The sequence below is a fragment of the Bos grunniens genome, chromosome 20 (genome assembly GCF_055505025.1).
Source record: "Bos grunniens cultivar Pamir isolate PY7600 chromosome 20, Bosgru_T2T1.0, whole genome shotgun sequence".
NCBI lineage: Eukaryota > Metazoa > Chordata > Mammalia > Artiodactyla > Bovidae > Bos > Bos grunniens.
The window spans coordinates 60,158,793-60,179,249 of NC_141184.1; the positions used below are offsets into that span (position 1 = coordinate 60,158,793).

At 40.9% G+C, this 20,457-nt stretch overlaps 1 protein-coding gene and 1 long non-coding RNA gene across 3 annotated transcripts in view; one reads left to right on the forward strand and one right to left on the reverse strand.

The window, feature by feature from the left end:
• PIK3R1 (phosphoinositide-3-kinase regulatory subunit 1) overlaps window positions 1-20,457 on the forward strand; it is a 455,332-nt gene that overhangs the window by 72,117 nt on the left and 362,758 nt on the right. The gene's annotated exons all lie outside the window — the stretch shown is intronic.
• Window positions 15,295-20,457, reverse strand: part of LOC147350474 (uncharacterized) — a 34,664-nt gene continuing 29,501 nt past the window's right edge. Inside the window, exons 2-3 of one of the 2 annotated variants that reach the window (XR_015148944.1) lie at window positions 16,069-19,270; window positions 15,295-15,970 (exon numbers count right to left, since the gene is read on the reverse strand). This is a non-coding gene — a long non-coding RNA (uncharacterized LOC147350474). The remainder of the gene's footprint in view (window positions 15,971-16,068; window positions 19,271-20,457) is intronic. The other variant, XR_015148943.1, reaches the window with a different exon arrangement.

Below are 20,457 nucleotides of genomic sequence, written 5' to 3' on the forward strand. Positions count from 1 at the left end.
TCTTTAGTCCACAAATCTTTATATAAATAACAGATGTGCACCATGATTGGTGACCAAGCACATTATTTCTTTCTAAATCCATTTGATTGGTCACTCTGCATCTGTTGCTCCCTTCCCACACACAAACAGCAAAGCATGCAGTTGCATTGTCTCCCAGACTCACAGTGATAGACCCACGTGGCATTTGATGAGAAAGAGAGAACTGGTCAATAAAGATGAAAATGCAGCAGCAAAAAGGAAAAGTGATAATATTAGAAGGGGAATTTAAATTGAACAGAATGGAGTTATAGGATAAACATCTGACCAAACACTGATATTGCTGTCCTTCAAGAGACTCTGGAAGTGTAGGCAGAAGACAAACTTACAGCATAAATGAGGAAAGTGGGTTTGGTTTGAAGGATGAAGGTGTCTGAGAGGAAAAGACACTGGCAAGACACTTCACATCAAAGAAACTCTAGGAGATATTTTATGACATCGAAAGCATGAGATGTAAAATGTTGAGAACTGACCCAAATGTAGAAATGAGAATGATAATTTGCTGATGCACAAATAAGATGCTTGATAAGCATGGTAAATTATGAGACTGGAAGAAGACAACCAAGCACTTGTTCAAATTCTTCTCTCTCTCTCTCTTTTTTAAGAAAGTGATTAATTAGAAACAGTAGTCCTTGCACAGTTGTGGGCTGATGGAGTAGTCTTTCTTGGCCATTGCCTCTGAGTCTAGATCTGAACTTCAAGTTATCATAGAGCAAAAGGCTGGTGATCAAAAGTCCAGATGGAGGTGGACCTTGAAACCCATGAGGATGAATTGGAATCCACAAGGATAAACTGGAACCCATGTCTGTCTCTCACACCTCTAATTTCAACTTTGGCCATAGAGCTGTCCTCTCATGGCCCAGGACATGAAGAAGAGGATCTGGCAAGAGTTTGAACAGCAGTAGATCAGAGTGCTGCCCTACACCAATGAGATGAGCTAATCGATCTAAGATAGCATGCATGATCCACCACAGCCCATGAAGCCCTGTGCTAACCTTTAGTGCATGAAAAGTATGGCTGGTGCTTCACTTCTGCCTTCCGAATCTATCACAAAATATTTCCTGTGGTATAGCTAACCCCGAATCATACAACGAAGGAATTTCTGGGAAACACTGTTCAGCTTAGCTAAGTGAACACAACCCAAAGCCACCACATGTGGCCTGTAAGACCTGGCATGAGCTGACCCCTGCCTACTTCTCCATCGTTGTCTGAGTGAACTTTCCCCCTTTTCTATTCTTTTTTGTCTCTTTTTGTTTTATTGAAGCATAGTTGATTTACAATGTTGCATTGATTTCTCCTATACAGCAAAGTGACTCAGTTACATATACATATTTTTTCATTTTCTTTTTCATCATTTATCATGTATTCCCCTGTGCTATATAAATTACTCTTTTAAACATTTTATAAAGATATGAAACACTTTTAAAGCATTAGAAACATGGGAATTTAATTATAGGGTGCTTAGCCATGAAATTAAAAGACGCTTACTCCTTGGAAGGAAAGTTATGACCAACCTAGATAGCATATTCAAAAGCAGAGACATTACTTTGCCAACAAAGGTTCGTCTAGTCAGGGCTATGGTTTTTCCTGTGGTCATGTATGGATGTGAGAGTTGGACTGTGAAGAAGGCTGAGCGCCGAAGAATTGATGCTTTTAAACTGTGGTGTTGGAGAAGACTTTTGAGAGTCCCTTGGACTGCAAGGAGATCCAACCAGTCCATTCTGAAGGAGATCAGCCCTGGGATTTCTTTAGAAGGAATGATGCTAAAGCTGAAACTCCAATCTTTGGCCACCTGATGCAAAGAGCTGACTCATTGGAAAAGACTCTGATGCTGGGAGGGATTGGGGGCATGAGGAGAAGGGGATGACAGAGGATGAGATGGCTGGATGGCATCACTGACTCGATGGACGTGAGTCTGAGTGGACTCCGGGAGTTAGTGATGGACAGGGAGGCCTGGCGTGCTGTGATTCATGGGGTCGCAAAGAGTCGGACACGACTGAGTGACTGAGCTGAACTGAAACAATATCAGTTTTAGCATGTTTTTCCTTTCCTTATACATTTACATCAACAATAAGAGACATTAATGTTTTGACAATAATTTCTAAAGTTCATAGAACAATCATAGTTTTCCCATTGATTATTAAGATCAGTTTCTATAGCTGCAGCTTGCACAATAACTTTTACAGTCCCATGTTACCAGGAAAAACAAAGACTGCCTGTATATGGTTTAATTTTTAGAGTCAATTCTTTCTGTTTAACGTGCGGATTCTGTTCCCTGACTTGACCTGGATCGATACTCCAGCCTTTTTTTTTTTTTTTTTAAACTTTTATAGGAGTATAGTTGATTTCCAATGTTGTATTAGTTTGGGGTGTACAACAAAGTGAATCAGTTATGCATATACATATATCCACTCATTTTTAGACTCTTTTCCTATATAAGCCATTACAGAGTATTGAGGAGAGTTCCCTGTGCTGTACAGTAGGTTCTTATTAGTTATCTATTTTGTATATAGCAGTGTGTATATGTCAGTCCCAATCTGCCAGTTTATCCCTCCTCCTCCTTTCCCATCTAGTAACCATAAGTTTGTTTTCTACATTTGTGACTTTGTTTCTGAATTGTAAATAAGTTTGTTTGTACCATTTTTTTCCGTTCCACATATAAGCACCACCATATCTTTCTCTGTCGGGCTTACTTCACTCAGCAATGACAAACTCTAGGTTCGTCCATGTTGCTGCAAGCGGCATTATTTTGTTCTTTTTTGGCTGATTGATATTCCATTGTATATATGTACCATATCTTCTTTACCCATTCCTGTTTTTATTTTACGTTTAGGTTCGCTCCATGTTCTGGCTATTGTAAACAGTGCTCCAATGAACACTGGGATATATGTACATTTTTGAATTATGATTTTCTTCAGCTACATACCCAGGACTAGGATGCTGGATTGTATGGTAGCTCTATTTTTCATTTTTTAAGGGACATTCATACTGTTCTCCATAGTGGCTGCATCAACTTACGTTCCCGCCAACAGTGTAGCAGGGTTTCTATTTCTCCAAACCCTCTCCAGTATTTGTTATTTGTAGACATTTTGATGATGGCCATTCTGACTGGTTTGAGGTGGTACCTCATTGTAGTTTTAATGTGCATTTCTCTAAGAATTAGTATCCCAGGTAGTACAGTGATAAAGAACCTACCTGCCAGTGCAGGAGACACAAGAGATGCAAGTTTGATCACTGGGTGCGGAAGATCCCCTGAAATAGGAAATGGCAACCCCCTCCAGTATTCTTGCTTGGAAAATTCCATGGACAGAGGAGACTTGCAGCTACAGTCCATGGGGTCTCAAAGAGTAAAACCTGGCTGAGCATGCACAAGAATTACTGCATACACACAGCTGTACAAGAATTAGTGATGCTGAATATCTTTTCATGTGCCTGTTGGCTATGTTTGTCTTATTTGGAGAAATGTCTGTATAGGTTTTCTTCCCATACTTTGATTGGGTGATATGCCAGTCTGTTGGAAATCCCCACCTCTTGTGACTTTTTTTGCCTTTCATTGCTATTTAGTAGGAGGGAGCAGTGAATGAAGAGCTGGGAGAATTGAGTTGGAATATAAGTTCCATTCATTTCCTAAATGTAAGTCACTTAACCTCTCCGAGTTCCTATTTCCTCACTTAAAAATGAAACTGATAACAAAATCAGCTACAGTAACAGTTGTCATGAGAACCCAGTGACGCACATGTGAAAAGTACATATAGTAGTAGGTTACTGGGGTAGGGTGGATAATGGCCCCCAAAGATGTCCACATCCTAATCCCCATAACCTGTGAATATTAACTTGGCAAAGTTAATGTCAAAGGGATTTTGCAGACAAGGTTAAGTTAAGGGTATTGTGATGGGAGAATTATCTTGGATTATCTGGATGAGTGCTAAACGCAATTACAAGTGTCTTTAGTGGGAGGCAAAGGGAGATTTGAGTACTGAAGAAGATGATGTGAAGGAAACCAACACTGGCGTGATGCACAGTGAAGAAGAAGGAAGTGGCCCCAAACCAAGGAATAAAAGTGGCTGCTAGAAACTGAAAGAGTCAAGAAAATAGCTTCTACTCTCACAGGCTCCAGAATGAACCACCTCTACTGATACTTTAGCTTTAGCTCAATGAAACTGATTTATACTCTGACCTCCAGAGAATAAATGCATATTGTAAGCAACTAAACGTGTGATATGTTACAGCAACAATAGGAAACCAATACAGCTACAAAGTGCAGGGATTATTGCTATACTCAGTGAAACTGCTCGTGCAGCCTCTTCTCCCTTACATCTTTTCTTTGGATTCATCCTAACTAGAATTAAGACCTTTAGAAAGCACTGGGAATGTTAAGTTGGAGAAAGACAGGCAGCCATGCTTGTTTATCGTTTGTCAAGTAGAACCAAGGAGGTTACAACCTTCATCTTCTGTGGTGCACATTCATATGACCTGAAGATCATAATTTGTCCAAGTCTATTCTGATGAATTCTTTCCAGTGGAGTGAAATGGTTTGTTCTACTTGTACATCTTTTGCCAGAAGTGTAGGTAAATCAGTTGTCTTTGTCTTGCCTTCATTTCAATGTATGGTGCACAGTGAGATAAACTTTCTGGCCCTGCCCTCCTGAGTAACTTTAAGGGAACTGGCTCCAGAGGAAAGAGTGGTCTGGCAAAGTTGTATGCCGGCTGAGCTTTGGGACCCATAACATGACAAGCTTCTGTACCTCCCAGAGAGAAGTTGGAATGACGTGTTTGCCTCACTGGCAGTAAAGGGGTTATATGTTTGCTTCAGTGACACCCAGAATATCAACTCCCATCTTTGTCTGTAGCTGTGGTCTCTGCCATTTAGTCATCTGGGTGTTGAAACTGCTGATGATTTACTTTTAAAGGACAAAACCAAATGGTAATAATGTTTCAGTGGGTTTATCAGTGCCCACCTAGACATGCCCAGAACTGAGAACCAGATGGTACATGACCTGCCATCTTTAAGGGAAAAACCAGGTATTATGGGGATAAGTCTTAACATGCACCTTTTGTGGTAAAATGCCAGTGAAGCTTTCTCCTGAGTGGATTGGCTAAATCTGTCGTTATACAAATGGGTGGCTCCAAAGAGAAGTTCCTCCATCAGTACCCTTACTGGTCATGCCTGGATGGCCTCAACCTGGTCCCCAGCGTGGTCAGGTGGGATGTGTCTCAGTGGGGAGCTGTGGAAGGATTAGCATGCTAAGGAAAGCACCCAGAAGTCTTGGTGTCGGGGCTCTTAAGCATAGTCACTAAAATAGCTCAGCAAAATCCAACCTTAGCATTATCACAGATGCAAGTAAAGGGACAACCTGATATTTTGTGCCCCTCATCTGAAATAGTAAAACATATGCAATACTACCATATGTAGTATTTTTGCCAAAAATGTTTAAAAGAAGTGTAGTTCTGAGAATTCAATCAAATAAATACAGAGTGCAAGACACTCTGTACGATAGCTCCTGGACGCTTAAAAAAAAAAGTCAATGTCATGAAAAACAAAAAAGACAGGAGTTGATGAACATTTTCTAAGTTAAAAGAGACTAAAGAAACATACCAACCAAATACAATGTGATAACAAAATCCTTGGATTTTGGATCCTTGGATCCTTGATTTTTAAGACTGCTATAAAATATAACGGGGTTAATTGGGGATATTTAAATGTGGACAGCACATTGTCTATTTCAGAATAAATGTTAATTTCTCTGAGATAATACTATTTAGCTAGAAAAATATCATAGTATTAGAAAATATAAGCTGAAATATTTACAAGTGAGATATCATAATATAAACTATTGACTTTCACATCCTTTAATTATAAATAAAAAGAGACTGAGAGTGGGCACTACGTGGTAAAATGATAACAACTGGGGAATCTTAATGAAGACTAAATGGGTATTCCTCGAATTGCTTTTCAATTCTTCTACAGATCTGACTTTTTTTTTCAAAATAATTGGGATTATAAGATATTTTTTCAATTACCCCCCCAAAAGTTCAGAGGACTATAGAAATTTACTTTATTCTGAGAATATCTAGACACAACTTTTAAATCATGTCACAAGTTCTTTTGTCTATCAGTGTTCAAGTAAAGTAATAATGTCAACAGTAAATGCGGTGTTGGTAGCTCCTTATAATACACAGCATTCTAGTGTTCACAGTATGTTAATGCCTGCATCTGCATCGTATTTGCTATGACTTGGCCACTGAACACAAAGGCCTTCATTATAGATGAAAACCTGGCAAGTCCAGTTCCCTTTCTGTCTCATCACTTTGCATTGGCAGTGCCTGGTTTTCTTATGTAACTAGCCTTCCAGCATGAGAGCCTAGCTCTGGATTATTTTATATGTCCTGACCCCCTGATTTTGCTCTGGTCCCAGATCCTGACAGTAGTTCAGTTCAGTTCAGGTCAGTCACTCAGTCGTGTCCAACTCTTTGCGACCCCATGAATTGCAGCGCGCCTAGCCTCCCTGTCCATCACCAACTCCCGGAGTTCACTCAAACTCACATTCATAGAGTCGGTGATGCCATCCAGCCATCTCAGTTATTATTAACAGACAAATAATGAATTATATCCAAGAGGGCGGGGGAGTATTTTAGCCACTCAAACAAGACAGCTGTCCCAAACTAATTAGTAGTGGGTGTGTTTACCATCAGCAAAAAGTATAAAGAGTGAGTACTACACTAATTGCAAAAGTTGTTGATTTTTGGAAACCTGAAAAGGCAGGAAAAGAATAGAACTTTGAAAAGTAATGAGTACTTATTAGACCCTTTTTCTTTTGATTATTGGATAAACTGAAGATATAAGTTCCAGGTCTTGTTTAAATTCAGAATTTCACCTGATTTTTCCTAATATTTGCACAGCTTGGTGAGACTTAATTGGAAGTTAGTACAAATAACACCACCCTTATGGCAGAAAGTGAAGAGGAACTAAAAAGCCTCTTGATGAAAGTGAAAGAGGAGAGTGAAAAAGTTGGCCTAAAGCTCAACATTCAGAAAACTGAGATCATGGTCTCTGGTCCCATCATTTCATGGGAAATAGATGGGGAAACAGTGTCAGACTTTACTTTTTGAGGCTCCAAAATCACTGCAGATGGTGATTGCAGCCATGAAATTAAAAGACGCTTACTCCTTGGAAGGAAAGTTATGACCAACCTAGATAGCATATTCAAAAGCAGAGACATTGCTTTGTCAACAAAGGTCCATCTAGTCGAGGCTATGGTTTTTCCAGTGGTCATGTATGAATGTGAGAGTTGGACTGTGAAAAAGGCTGAGCACCGAAGAATTGATGCTTTTGAACTGTGGTGTTGGAGAAGACTCTTGAGAGTCCCTTGGACAGTAAGGAGATCCAACCAGTCCATCCTAAAGGAGATCAGTCCTGGATGTTCATTAGAAGGACTGATGCTAAAGCTGAAACTCCAATACTTTGGCCACCTCCTGCGAAGAGTTGACTGATTGGAAAAGACCCTGATGCTGGGAGGGATTGGGGGCAGGAGGAGAAGGGGACGACAGAGGATGAGATGGTTGGATGGCATCACCGACTCGATGGACATGAGTTTGAGTGAATTCCAGGAGTTGGTGATGGACAGGGAGGCCTGGTGTGCTGCGATTGATGGGGTCGCAAAGAGTTGGACACGACTGAGTGACTGAACTGACTGACAAAGGAATGTCTTATGTTGATATTTATTTCAATGGTGACTGGAGCCATGGCTACTGACAGCAGCTCTCATACAAGACATGCACAATAGGGGGACTGTTTTAACAAAGAACCAAAAAAGTTTAAAATAAATAAGGCACTCAGTTCTTAAGTTTGTCATCCAAAAGCTTAAGAGAATGTACGTGGAGAAATTCTATACTGTGTACATAGTAACTCAAAAATAATCACTAAGTTGTTAATTAGGTAATAATTATCCAAGACACATAAGTGATCTATACAACACTTCGGAAATCTCTAGGTTAGTCCAAGCGTCTGACCACAGATGAGCAAATTGTAGACTATGACCCAAGGTGTACAATAACAACATCAAGCATGGTGCAATCTTAAAACAATGACATAAAACACTATAACTCTTCTGCAAGAACTTGTTACCATCATGGGAATTTCCTAGTCAGCCTCGGCCTTCCCATTCAAGTCAACAGACACACCCATGCTTAGAGAAAGCCTTGTCTTGGGTAGCAGAGGCCTGGGTAGTCTGGGTAGCCTCAGGAAAAGTCCTATAATTTTACTTATATGAGAAACCTGAGGAGCCTGGGCAAATATTAACCAGTAATATTTACTGAGCACTTACTATGCATTGGGGCTTCCCTGATAGCTCAATTGATAAAGAATCTGCCTGCAATGCAGGAGACCCTGGTTCAATTCCTGGGTCGGGAAGATTCCCTGGAGAAGGGAAAGGCTACCCACACCAGTATTCTGGCCTGGAGAATTCCATTGGACTGTAACTAGCAAAGAGTCATACACAACTGAGCGACTTTCACTTCACTTTCACTTACTATGCATCAGGCCCCGTGCTGAGAGACTTATATGCAAATCTTCTCTAACTCTTACAACAACCCAGTGGGGTAGGCCCTATATTTTATTTATTTTGCAGGAAGAAGCTGGGGATCAAGAAATCAGGCGGCTTGCTCAAGTTCACACAGAAGGCAAGTAGCAAAACCAGGAATGGTACCTCCTCTGTTTCCATACCTCTGCACTTTAAAATATTTGTGCATACTCTTCAAGCAGGAAATGGAAGCACAATAATTCTGTCATCGATAATAACCCCTTTCATATAGCTGTTCGGAGTTTAGAATTCTTTGAAAACGGTATTTCAAATGACCACTACATGAATGCAGTGGAATTGGCCATGATGTAGACAGAGGATCCTCACTCATGGGCAGGACTTCTGAGGCCATGAGCGGGTCTTGGCACCGCATGGCCACCATCTCCCAGTGTGACTCCCAGGGACTCCCAGCTGGTCCCTGTGGTTGGGACCAGCTCCTTTTGCACAATTCTTGGCAAGTTCTCCATGTTCTCCTTGGTCTTGTTCCTCAGGATACAAGTAAAAATGCAGGACTGTCTCTCTCCCTTAAGGTTGCCTCGTTTGCCATCTGTCTCAAACTTGGCCCCAAGGGGAAGCTCTGCCACACTCAGTTTCTCTGATCATTTTCCTTCTTTCTATTGATCCTCATGGAGATATCAGTCCAGTGAGGACATTGGCTCTCTGATTTCAGGAACTCTCTTTCTACTTTAGCATTTATCAGCCCCTGTTCTCTAATGAGAAGAGTGTAGGCGATAAAACACCCACAATGCTTAGAGTGCAATACAAATGATCTGCAGCTTTCAGATGTTTATTTTACTAATTATCTGCCATGATTTCTTTCTTTTTTTTTTTTTTAAATTTTCACTGTATTATTATTATTTCTTCATTTAATCACACATCATGGATCTCTCCTAAGCCAACAATTTCCTTGCAAAGCATATTTTTCTGTGGGCATCCTTTATTCATTCAGTCATTTTCCTATAGATTGCTGACAGTGTTACAGTGAATATATACATTAATATATGTATGTGTTACAATGTTTAGGGCTCCCCAGGTGGTGCTAATGGTAGAGAACACGCCTGCCAATGCAGGAGATGCAAGAGATACAGGTTCAATCCCTGGGTCAGGAGATCCCCTAAAGGAGGGCATGGTAATCCACTCCAGTATTCACACCTGAAGAATCTCATGGACAGAGGAGCCTGGCAGGCTACTGTCCATAGGGTCACAAAGAATTAGATATGACTGAAGTGACTTAGCACAGCACACAACATTTAATGTGGAATAGATGCTGAGGAGTGGAATCACTGGGTCAAAACGGTATGAATATTTTTTTTTTATGGATGTCTTTTTTTTTTTTAATTTTTTTTATTTTTTTAATTAAAATTTTCCTGAACCCTCCTCCCTCCTCCCTCCCCATACCATCCCTCTGGGTCGTCCCAGTGCACCAGCCCCAAGCATCCAGCATTGTGCATTGAACCTGGACTGGCATCTCGTTTCATACATGACATTTCACATGTTTCAATACCATTCTCCCAAATCTTCCCACCCTCTCCCTCTCCCACAGAGTCCATAAGCCTGTTCTATACATCAGTGTCTCTTTTGCTGTCTCGTATACAGGGTTATCGTTACCATCTTTCTAAATTCCATATATATGCGTTAGTATACTGTATTGGTGTTTTTCCTTCTGGCTTACTTCACTCTGTATAATAGGCTCCAGTTTCATCCACCTCATTAGAACTGATTCAAATGTATTCCTTTTAATGGCTGAGTAATACTCCATTGTGTATATGTACCACAGCTTTCTTATCCATTCATCTGCAGATGGACATCTAGGTTGCTTCCATGTCCTGGCTATTATAAACAGTGCTGCGATGAACATTGGGGTACACGTGTCTCTTTCCCTTCTGGTTTCCTTAGTGTGTATGCCCAGCAGTGGGATTGCTGGATCATAAGGCAGTTCTATTTCCAGTTTTTTAAGTAATCTCCACACTGTTCTCTATAGTGGCTGTACTAGTTTGCCAGCCACTAGATGTTTATTTTACTAATTATCTGCTATTTATTTTTGTACTAGATGTTTATTTTACTAATTATCTGCCGTGATTTCTTTAGCTGCCTGGCAGAAGGGTTTTTGACTCTCCTTTTGCAGACAGAATTGCTTGATAAGATTGATAGAGTCCAGCAGAACTGGGGAGACTGGCCTTTTCCAAACCTGCGTTGCTTTCAAGCAACTGCAGCAGAAATCAAGCAAAGCACCCAAGGGAAGGAGACCCAATGAGATCACACACAGTGAAAAGAGTGAGATTTTTATGATGGTGCTTAGCAGCTATAGCCTGGAAAATCCCATGGACAGAGGAGCCTGGTAGGCTGCGGTCCATGGGGTCGCTAAGAGTGGGACATGACTGAGAGACTTCACTTTCACTTTTCACTTTCATGCATTGGAGAAGGAAATGGCAACCCACTCCAGTGTTCTTGCCTGGAGAATCCCAGGGACGGGGGAGCCTGGTGGGCTGCCGTCTATGGGGTCGCACAGAGTTGGACACGACTGAAGCGACTTAGCAGCAGCAGCAGCAGCTATAGACATGTGGAAAGACATTAGAATTTACTCATAATTGACTAGCACAAACTAAGTGATAATTGAATAGCATTTATAGGTTACAGGTGGATGGTAAAGAATGCTCTGGTGAGTGAACAAATGCAGGGACAAACATTAGTTAAGCATTAACAGTGATGGACTTTTCATGTGTATAAATCTTCCCCATGGCTCTGTGAGATAAAACTGCTATTTTACTTTTATAAGGGAGGAAACTGAGGCTATGCATGAGATACAAGTGACCAAGCTGATGGAGCCAGAATCTGGAGACTTCTGAATACAGATTTCCCTTGCTTTGGGTTGTTTAAAAATGTACCTGGGACTTTGTTGTTATGCAAGGATGGTGAGACCAACAGCTCAGGAGACAACTGCCACCAAAAAGATAAGAGTTTGTTACTCACAGTTCTCAAGAGGAAAGGGCAAATGTCAATACACAGAGCTACTTGGGGAACACCAAGTCTGGTTAGGAGGCAGAAGAGTGAGGAAAAGATTGGACACAAAACTTTATTGTGGTGGTTGCAAGAAGGAATGGGCAAGCAGGCTAAGCAGCTGAGCTTAGGACTGGGTAATTTGAGTGATTTCAGCAGACGCTAAGATATTGGGGGAGTCTACCTATCAGGTACCTGAATCCTGGAGTGGTTTAGAGCAGAGGGATCCTATCCTCAAGAGCAGGGACCAGTAAAAGGAAGCAGGTGGGGGTATGGATTTGGGATTCATTGGTTGTATATGAAAGGCATGCCCACGGGCAAGCTGTTAGCCATCTCTAGGAATCAGTTAACCTTGAGAGGAGCAATTCTGTCCCCAGATCTGCAAAGCTCCAAGATAGCAATGTATCATAAAATATAGGAAATTTAAAACATGATTGATGCTTCATGGGCAAAATGTATAGTTTTATATCTGAGATTAGAAGTACCTAATGACTTATATTCTGGAAGCTTATGATGTGGTCTTCCAAAATACAGCTGAAAATTAAGCTAAAATGTTTGACAGCCATTTTTAAATAGCTTAAAGTTCTATTCTGTGTTTTGGGTTCATCCCAAAGCAAAACCTTTATCCCTGGCTCTAATCTTATTGCCTTGCCAATTTTTAAGAAAGTGTCTTCCTTGGCTGGGAGGCAGGCCCCCTTGTGTGTACCACAGCTGTCTGTTGGTGTGACAACTCATTTCCCAATTTTTCTCTCAAACTTCAGAGACTATGGTTATTTAAGAATATAACCCATGTTATCTTTGCCTCTCCATTTTTGGATGAGTTGAAGTCCACAGGCAGAAATCTCCTCTCTTGCGTTCATGCATACCTCTTATTCAATAGTCATTATGATAATGCTTATAAAATTATCTGCGTTTTCTTGAGCATTTACTCTGTGTCTGGCATTGTGCTAATTATTTTATATGCATGTGAAAGTCACTCAGTCGTGTCCAACTCTTTGCAATCCCATGGGTTATAGTCCATGGAATTCTCCAGGCCAGAATACTGGAGTGGGTAGCCTTTCCCTTCTCCAGTGGATCTTCCCAACCCAGGAGTTGAACCAGGGTCTCCTGCATTGCAGGCAGATACTTTACCAACTGAGCTATCTGGGAGGAGAAGGGGATGACAGAAGATGAGATGGTTGGATGGCATCACCAACTCAAGGGACATGAGTTTGAGCAAGCTCTGGGAGTTGGTGATGGACAGGGAAGCCTAGTGTGCTGCAGTCCATGGGGTGGCAAAGAGTTAGATATGACTGAGTGACTGAACTGATTTTATATCCATTTTGTGATTTTTATCCTTGCAGCAACTCTCTGAGATAAATATTGTTAGTCCAATTTTTGAGATGAGGGAACCAGAGCAGGGAATGTAAATAAATCGCTGAGACCAGTAGGGCTGTGCCTAATTCAGCCCCAAGTCTGTCTGACATCAGTGCTAATGCTTTTCACCATTAGCTGCCTTCCAATCTTCAGTGTACATTTTTCTATTAGAACAGGGTACCTATAAAACTCCTAGAGAAGAACATAGGCAAAACACTCTCTGACATACATCACAGCAGGATCCTCTATGACCCACCTCCCAGAATATTGGAAATAAAAGCAAAAATAAACAAATGGGACCTAATTAAAATTAAAAGCTTCTGCACAACAAAGGAAACTAAAAGCAAGGTGAAAAGACAGCCTTCAGAATGGGAGAAAATAATAACAAATGAAGCAACAGACAAACAACTAATCTCAAAAATATACAGGCAACTCCTACAGCTCAATTCCTGAAAAATAAATGACCCAATCAAAAAATGGGCCAAAGAACTAAATAGATATTTCTCCAAAGAAGACATACAGATGGCTAACAAACACGAAAAGATGCTCAACATCACTCATTATCAGAGAAATGCAAATCAAAACCACTATGAGGTACCATTTCACGCCGGTCAGAATGGCTGCGATCCAAAAGTCTACAAGCAATAAATGCTGGAGAGGGTGTGGAGAAAAGGGAACCCTCTTACACTGTTGGTGGGAATGCAAACTAGTACAGCCACTATGGAGAACAGTGTGGAGATTCCTTAAAAAACTGGAAATAGAACTGCCTTATGACCCAGCAATCCCACTGCTGGGCATACACACTGAGGAAACCAGAAGGGAAAGAGACACGTGTACCCCAATGTTCATCGCAGCACTGTGTATAATAGCCAGGACATGGAAGCAACCTAGATGTCCATCAGCAGATGAATGGATAAGAAAGCTGTGGTACATATACACAATGGAGTATTACTCAGCCATTAAAAGGAATACATTTGAATCAGTTCTAATGAGGTGGATGAAACTGGAGCCTATTATACAGAGTGAAGTAAGCCAGAAAGAAAAACACCAATACAGTATACTAATGCATATATATGGAATTTAGAAAGATCATAACAATAACCCTGTATACGAGACAGCAAAAGAGACACTGATGTGTAGAAGAGTCTTTTGGACTCTGTGGGAGAGGGAGAGGGTGGGATGATTTGGGAGAATGGCATTGAAATATGTATAATATCATATATGAAATGAGTCACCAGTCCAGGTTCGATGCACGATACTGGATGCTTGGGGCTGATGCACTGGGACGACCCAGAGGGATGGTATGGGGAGGGAGGAGGGAGGAGGGTTCGGGATGGGGAACACATGTATACCTGTGGCAGATTCATTTTGATATATGGCAAAACCAATACAATATTGTAAAGTTAAATAAAATTAAATTAAAAAAAAAAGAACAGGGTACCATTTATTTGTATTTTCCAAGCCTATAGTTTCACAGACATTGGTTATGCAATAATTTCCCAAACCCAGTGTGCTCTTTATAGGAGGGTAGAAGCCAGGGACAGAATCTTAGGTCCTAAGAGAACAGGAAGTGGGGCAGGCTGGCCCAGGAGGAAGGCAGATTGATGGCTTTGAAGAAACTGGAATATCAGGCAGGGAGGATCTGAGGTCATCATGGAGCCACCGTACAGGGAGTCAGTTCCTGAAAGTGAAGAGCAAGGCAGAGCTTGGTGATAGAAGAGCCAAGGAAAAGGCCAGCAGTGGAAGCTGTCGTTAAGGCCAGAGCAGGGCCAACTGCTGTCATAAGGGCCAGAAGGCTGCAGAGCCTGAGAGCTTGTCAAGAGAAATGTCCTTTCCAGGCCTTGCTAGAAATCATGAATGTTCCTGAGTCCTAGGTGGGGTTGAACCTCTGGGTGAGACCTTAGTATTCTAACTTCAAGAGTATAAGGTAACTACGGGCTAGGGTCAGAGAGACCTCATGAATATGCATTGCCAACACTTGGTCACTAGTCTTATGCATCTACTTTTAGGTATGTTGAAGCAGAAGGGAGGTACTTGTGGGTATGCTCTGAAGGGTGAAAACTGAAAAATGTCTCCATACACACATATTCTTAAACTAACCTCCAGCTTCGACTGAACCCCACCCACCACCCCTCCACCCATTATGGGCTTTGGATTCAGACATTATTTTTCTGAAAGTTCTGGGCTAAATATTACTCTTATTTTGGGAGGAGTAAGAGGTTAACCACTGGCACCCATTTTAATAAACCTTGACTTGTATGTAAGGATATCACAGTGGTGAGCCTATCTGGCAGAAACGGCAGGGACCCGAGGACACAATTAAATCACAGTGCACGTAAATTTTAATGGGGAATGCCACCCTAAAATACAGTCAGCTACGTAACGCTGGGCAGGGCTGCCATGAGTGGAGATCTCAGTACTGGGGAGGCGAGCGAGGGGCGGGGGCGGAGATCCGGGGAAAGAATGAACGCCCACTGCGAACCGTTCCTGTGCTGGTATCGTTCCATGTCCTGTATCTTATCGAACATAAGGATTGCAAAGTAGGTGTCGTAATTCTGCTAACTCTGTGGAAATCAAGGTTCAAGGGGCTAGAATAAGTGCCCAGCGTCCCTCAGCTGGTCACTGGTGGAGCTGGGATGGAAGTCTGCGTCTGTCTGAAGGCCATGTTCTTTCCCGTTGTGCCGCAGTGCAGAAAATGCCGAAGATAAATTCGTCTCTCCTAATTTTCCCCAGAGTCCATTCCAATGATAATGAGAATTGATGCGCATCTGTAAAGTGGATCTTCTAGTGTAAGCCGTGTCCACAGAAATGACTCTTCAGTCCTGCAGACCAAAGTTACTTGATAGCGCTCCGGAAGGGCTGACACTCACGCTCACTATTTTGGAATGCTAAATGCTTTCCTTCATGTTCAAATTGCTTCTCTGTTTAAAAGGCAACATGAAAAGCTTTTCAAGTTTTAAAAATGACCGCAGGGAGACTTGTACATGCCATTTGAACTGTGACTGTTGAGAAACAAATGTCGTTTTTATTTTTAAATGTTCCTTCAACTCACAAAGACATTTAAGAAACAAAAATGAAGCTTTTAAAACATCCTACTTACCCTAGATTGATTTGTTCTTTGCAGAGCAAGAGCCAAATGGTAGTCAAAAAGGAACTGCTTAGATTAGGTTCTGCAGCCCAGTGGGTGGTCTCAGGATTGTGAGGGACTCTTTAAGGTCTTCTGTTACTGTGAGTCCACTGAGACCCTCAAATGACATATGTTGTCCTGGGTACTAGCTCAAGTAGCCCACATCTATAACCACTTATTGAGAGCTTACAAGATAGTACATTCTGTCTCCACTATTCCACACCCTAACATATTGGTATTAGGAAATAGACCTGATTAGTTATGTCTAGACTTTGTGACAATATTCTATTCATTTTCCATCTGTTTTATAAAGGAATCACTGAAGGAAATGTGGCCCAGGACAAGTCTTGGTGACAAATGAATCTTGGAGACAAAGCAGGGTTGTGAATTTGATGATGACCAAGCACTGTTTAAGGGTGGAATAAGAAATCTCTTCACCATCTGAACACCGACTCTAAGTCAAGAAGATTTCCAAAGGAAGCTTTTAAGCCAATTGCTAACAAGTATTTGGTAAACCTAATGGGATAGCTATTCTTGTTTTGTTTCCCAACTGAAGCGAAATCCTTTCAGCCACATTTGAGCCCAAGAGACTGGAGGAATAACATTTTCTTTGTTTACCATTAGGGCAAATAAGAACTCCTGCTTTCTTCCCAGTTTAACTCAGGGAAAATGAAATTTCAATCCTGAAATATTTTTGAAAAGCTGCATTCTTTGATCATGAGATTAAAGAATACAAGAAGAGTTGACGACTTCAAAAAATTACACAGAGGTTAAAATGCAAGAATTCATTTTTATAACCTCAGATTCATCAAGGGTGACAACCTCAAGCTGTCTGCCACTTTCATTTATGTCTCATGGGGTGACCTTGAACAGAGCAGTGCCTCTATTTTTCTTTCTGCAAATGCTTACATAACAGCTAACCTTCAGATTGCAGGATGTGACTACTTCAGTGAATACAGGCATACCTCAGAGATTTTTAGGCAAGTGCAATAAAGTAAATATTGCAATAAAGCAAGACATAGATTTTTTTTTGTTTCCCAATACATGTAAAAGTTACGTTTACACTATAGTCTATTAAGCAGTCAACAGCCTTCTATTTAAAGAAACAATGCACATGCCTTAATTAAAAATATTTTATTGCTAAAAAGTGCTATCCATATAATCTGAACCTTCGCTGAGTTGTAATCTTCTTGCTAGTGAAATGTCTTACCTTGATGTTGATTGTTGCTGGCTGATCAGGGTGGTGGTTGCTGAAGTTTGGGGTGGCTGTGATCGTTTTTAAAAATAGACAACATTGAAGTTTGCCTCAGAAATTGACTCTTCCTTTCACGGATCATTTCTCCATAGTATACAAACCTGTTTGATAGCATTTTACCCACAGCAGAACTTCTTTTGTTAATAGAATCGGAGTCAATTCTTACAAACACTGCCTCTGCTTTATCAGCTAAGTTTATGCAATGTTCTAAATCCTTTGTTGTAATTTCAATAATCTTCACAGCATCTTCACCAGGAGTAGATTTCATCTCCAGAAAAGTCATCTATGTAAGTATTATCATGAGATTGCAACAATGAAGTCACATCTTCAGGCTCCGCTTCTAATTCTAATTCTCTTGTTATTTCCACCTCTGCAGTGACTTCTTCCACTGAAGTCTTAAACCTCTCAAAGTCATCCATGAGGGTAGAAGTCAACTTCTTCCAAACTCCTGTTAATGTTGATATTTTGATCTCTTCCTATGAATCATGAGTGTTCTCAATGGCATCTAGAATGATGAATCCTTTCCAGGAGGTTTCAGCTGACTTTGGTCCAATCCATCAGAGGAATTTTTGTCTATGGCAGCAATAGCCCTATAAAACGTATTTTGTATAGAATAAGACTTAAAAGTCTAAGTTACTCCCTGATCCTTGGGCTGCAAAATGAATGTTGTATTAGCAGGCCTGAAAACAGTATTACTCTCCTTGTACATCTCCCTCAGAGCTCTTGGGTCACCAGGTACATTGCCAGTGAGCAGTCATATTTTGAAAGGAATCTTTTTTCTGAGCAGCAGGTCTCAACAGTGGGCTTAAAATATTCAGTAAGCTATGCTGTCAGTCGAGGTGCTGTCATCCAGGCTTTGTTTTTGCATTTATAGAGCACAGGCAGAGTAGATGTAGCATAATTCTTAAAGGCCCTAGAATTTTCAGAATGGCAAATAATCATTAAAGTGAAATTAAAGTCACTCAGTCATGTCTGACTCTTTGCGACCCCATGGACTGTAGCCTACCAGGTTTCTCCGTCCATGGGATTTTCCAGGCAAGAATACTGGAGTGGATTGCCATTTCCTTCTCCAGGAGATCTTCCTGACCTAGGGATTGAACCTGGATTGTCTGCATTGCAGGCAGGCACTTTACTATCTGAGCCACCAGGGAAGTCATTGGCTCCAACTTAAAGTCACCAACTTCACTAGCACCTAACAAAAGGAAGCCTGTTTTTTGAAGCATTGAAACGAGGTATTGACTCCTCCTCTCTAGCTATGAAAGTCCTAGATGGCACTTTTCCCAATAGAAGCCTGTTTCATCTACATTGAAAATCTATTGTTGATTCATGAAAGCACCTTCATGAATTATTCTAATAAGAGCTTCTGGATAACTTGCTGCAACTTCTACATCAGCACTTGCTACCACACCTTGCAATTTTATGTTATAGAGATGGCTTCTTTCCTTCAATCTCTTGAACCAAGCTCTGCTAGCTTCAAATTTTTCTTCTGCAGCTGCCTCATCTTTCTCAGTCTTCATTTAATTAAAGAGAGTTAGAGCTTTGCTCTGGATTAGTCTCTGGCATAGGAAATATTGTGGCTGGTTTGATCTTCTATCCAGTACCAAAATTTTCTCCGTATCAGCAATGTTCACTTTCTTATTTTTCTTATGTGTTGATTTTTTTTATGTGTTTTTTATGAGTAGCACTTTTAATTCCCTTCAAGAATTTTCCCTTTGCATTCACAACTTGGCTAACTGTTTGGTGGGAAAGACCTACATTTTGGCCTGTCTCAGCTTAGACATGTCTTCCTCACTAAGCTTAATCATTTCTATCCTTTGAGAGAGACATGTGACTATCCTTTCATTTGACTACATAGAGGCTATTGTAGGATTAATAATCAGCCTAATTTCAACTTCGTTGTGTCTCAGAGATTAAGCAGACCTGAAGAGAGGGAACAAGATAAGGAAACAGCCAGTTAGTGGAGCACTCAAAACACACACATTTATTAAGCTAGTTTTCTAGCTTATATGAGTGAGGTTTCTGGTGTCCCCAAACAATTATAAAAATAACATCAAAGATCACTGAGCACAGATCACCACAACAGATACAGTAATAATGAAAAAGCTTAAAGTATTGCAAGAATTACCAAAATGTGACACAGAGACAAAGTGAGCAAATATGGTTGGAAAAATAGACTTTCTCAACAAAGGGTTGCAACAAACCTTCAATTTTTGTTAAAAAAACAAAAAACCCACAGTGTCTGTGAAGTACAATACAACAAGGTATACCTGTACTGTTACCAGACAAATCTCAAAAAGGTCAATACAACCAAAAAATTAGGAAAAACAATAGCAAAGACCCATGTTGGTCTGGATATTTTTTTCTTATCCCACACTCCTCCTCCATGTAAATAACCTCTCCTCCTCTGTTTGCCTCTTGCACACTCAAGGATAGTGTCACAGGCAGATGGGGATAGATTAGCTTAGAATCGACAGAAGAGGGGAAAGAGGACGAGGACTTTCTAAGCAAATGGACCCAGCTACAAAATGTCTTGACTTTTCATATAAGCTGATAAAGAACATTCCCGAGGGACAGAGAGTGTGAAAGCAAAGAGCAGTGAGTGCAGCTCTGAGGAGCAGGGTGACAAAGAAGTCCCACCTCTGCTGCCTACCCTGTTCAGCTGGTATAGCTGCCCACCATATTAGCTTGAGAAAGATTCTTAGGTTGCCCCAGCTTTGTGTGAAAGTGTGCTATGATTGATTACTGATATCTTACATGGGCGTGGCTGGGAGAAATGTAACAGAATAATTCCTGTTGTTGTTCAGCCATTGTGCCCGGTTCTTTGAAATCCCATAGACTGGAGCATGCCAGGCTCCTCTGTCCATGGGATTTCTCAGGCAAGAATACTGGTTGTTGTTGTTCAGTCGCTCAGTTGTGTCCAACTCTTTGTGACCACATGGACTGCAGCATGCCAGGCTTCCCTGTTCTTCACTATCTCCCAGAGTTTGCTAAAACTCTTTCCCATTATTAAATATTTATTCTCGAAACAGTGCAGTGAGATAGATAGATATTATTAATCTCATTTTATAAGACATGAACCTAAGACTTAAAGAATTTGAGGAGACTTC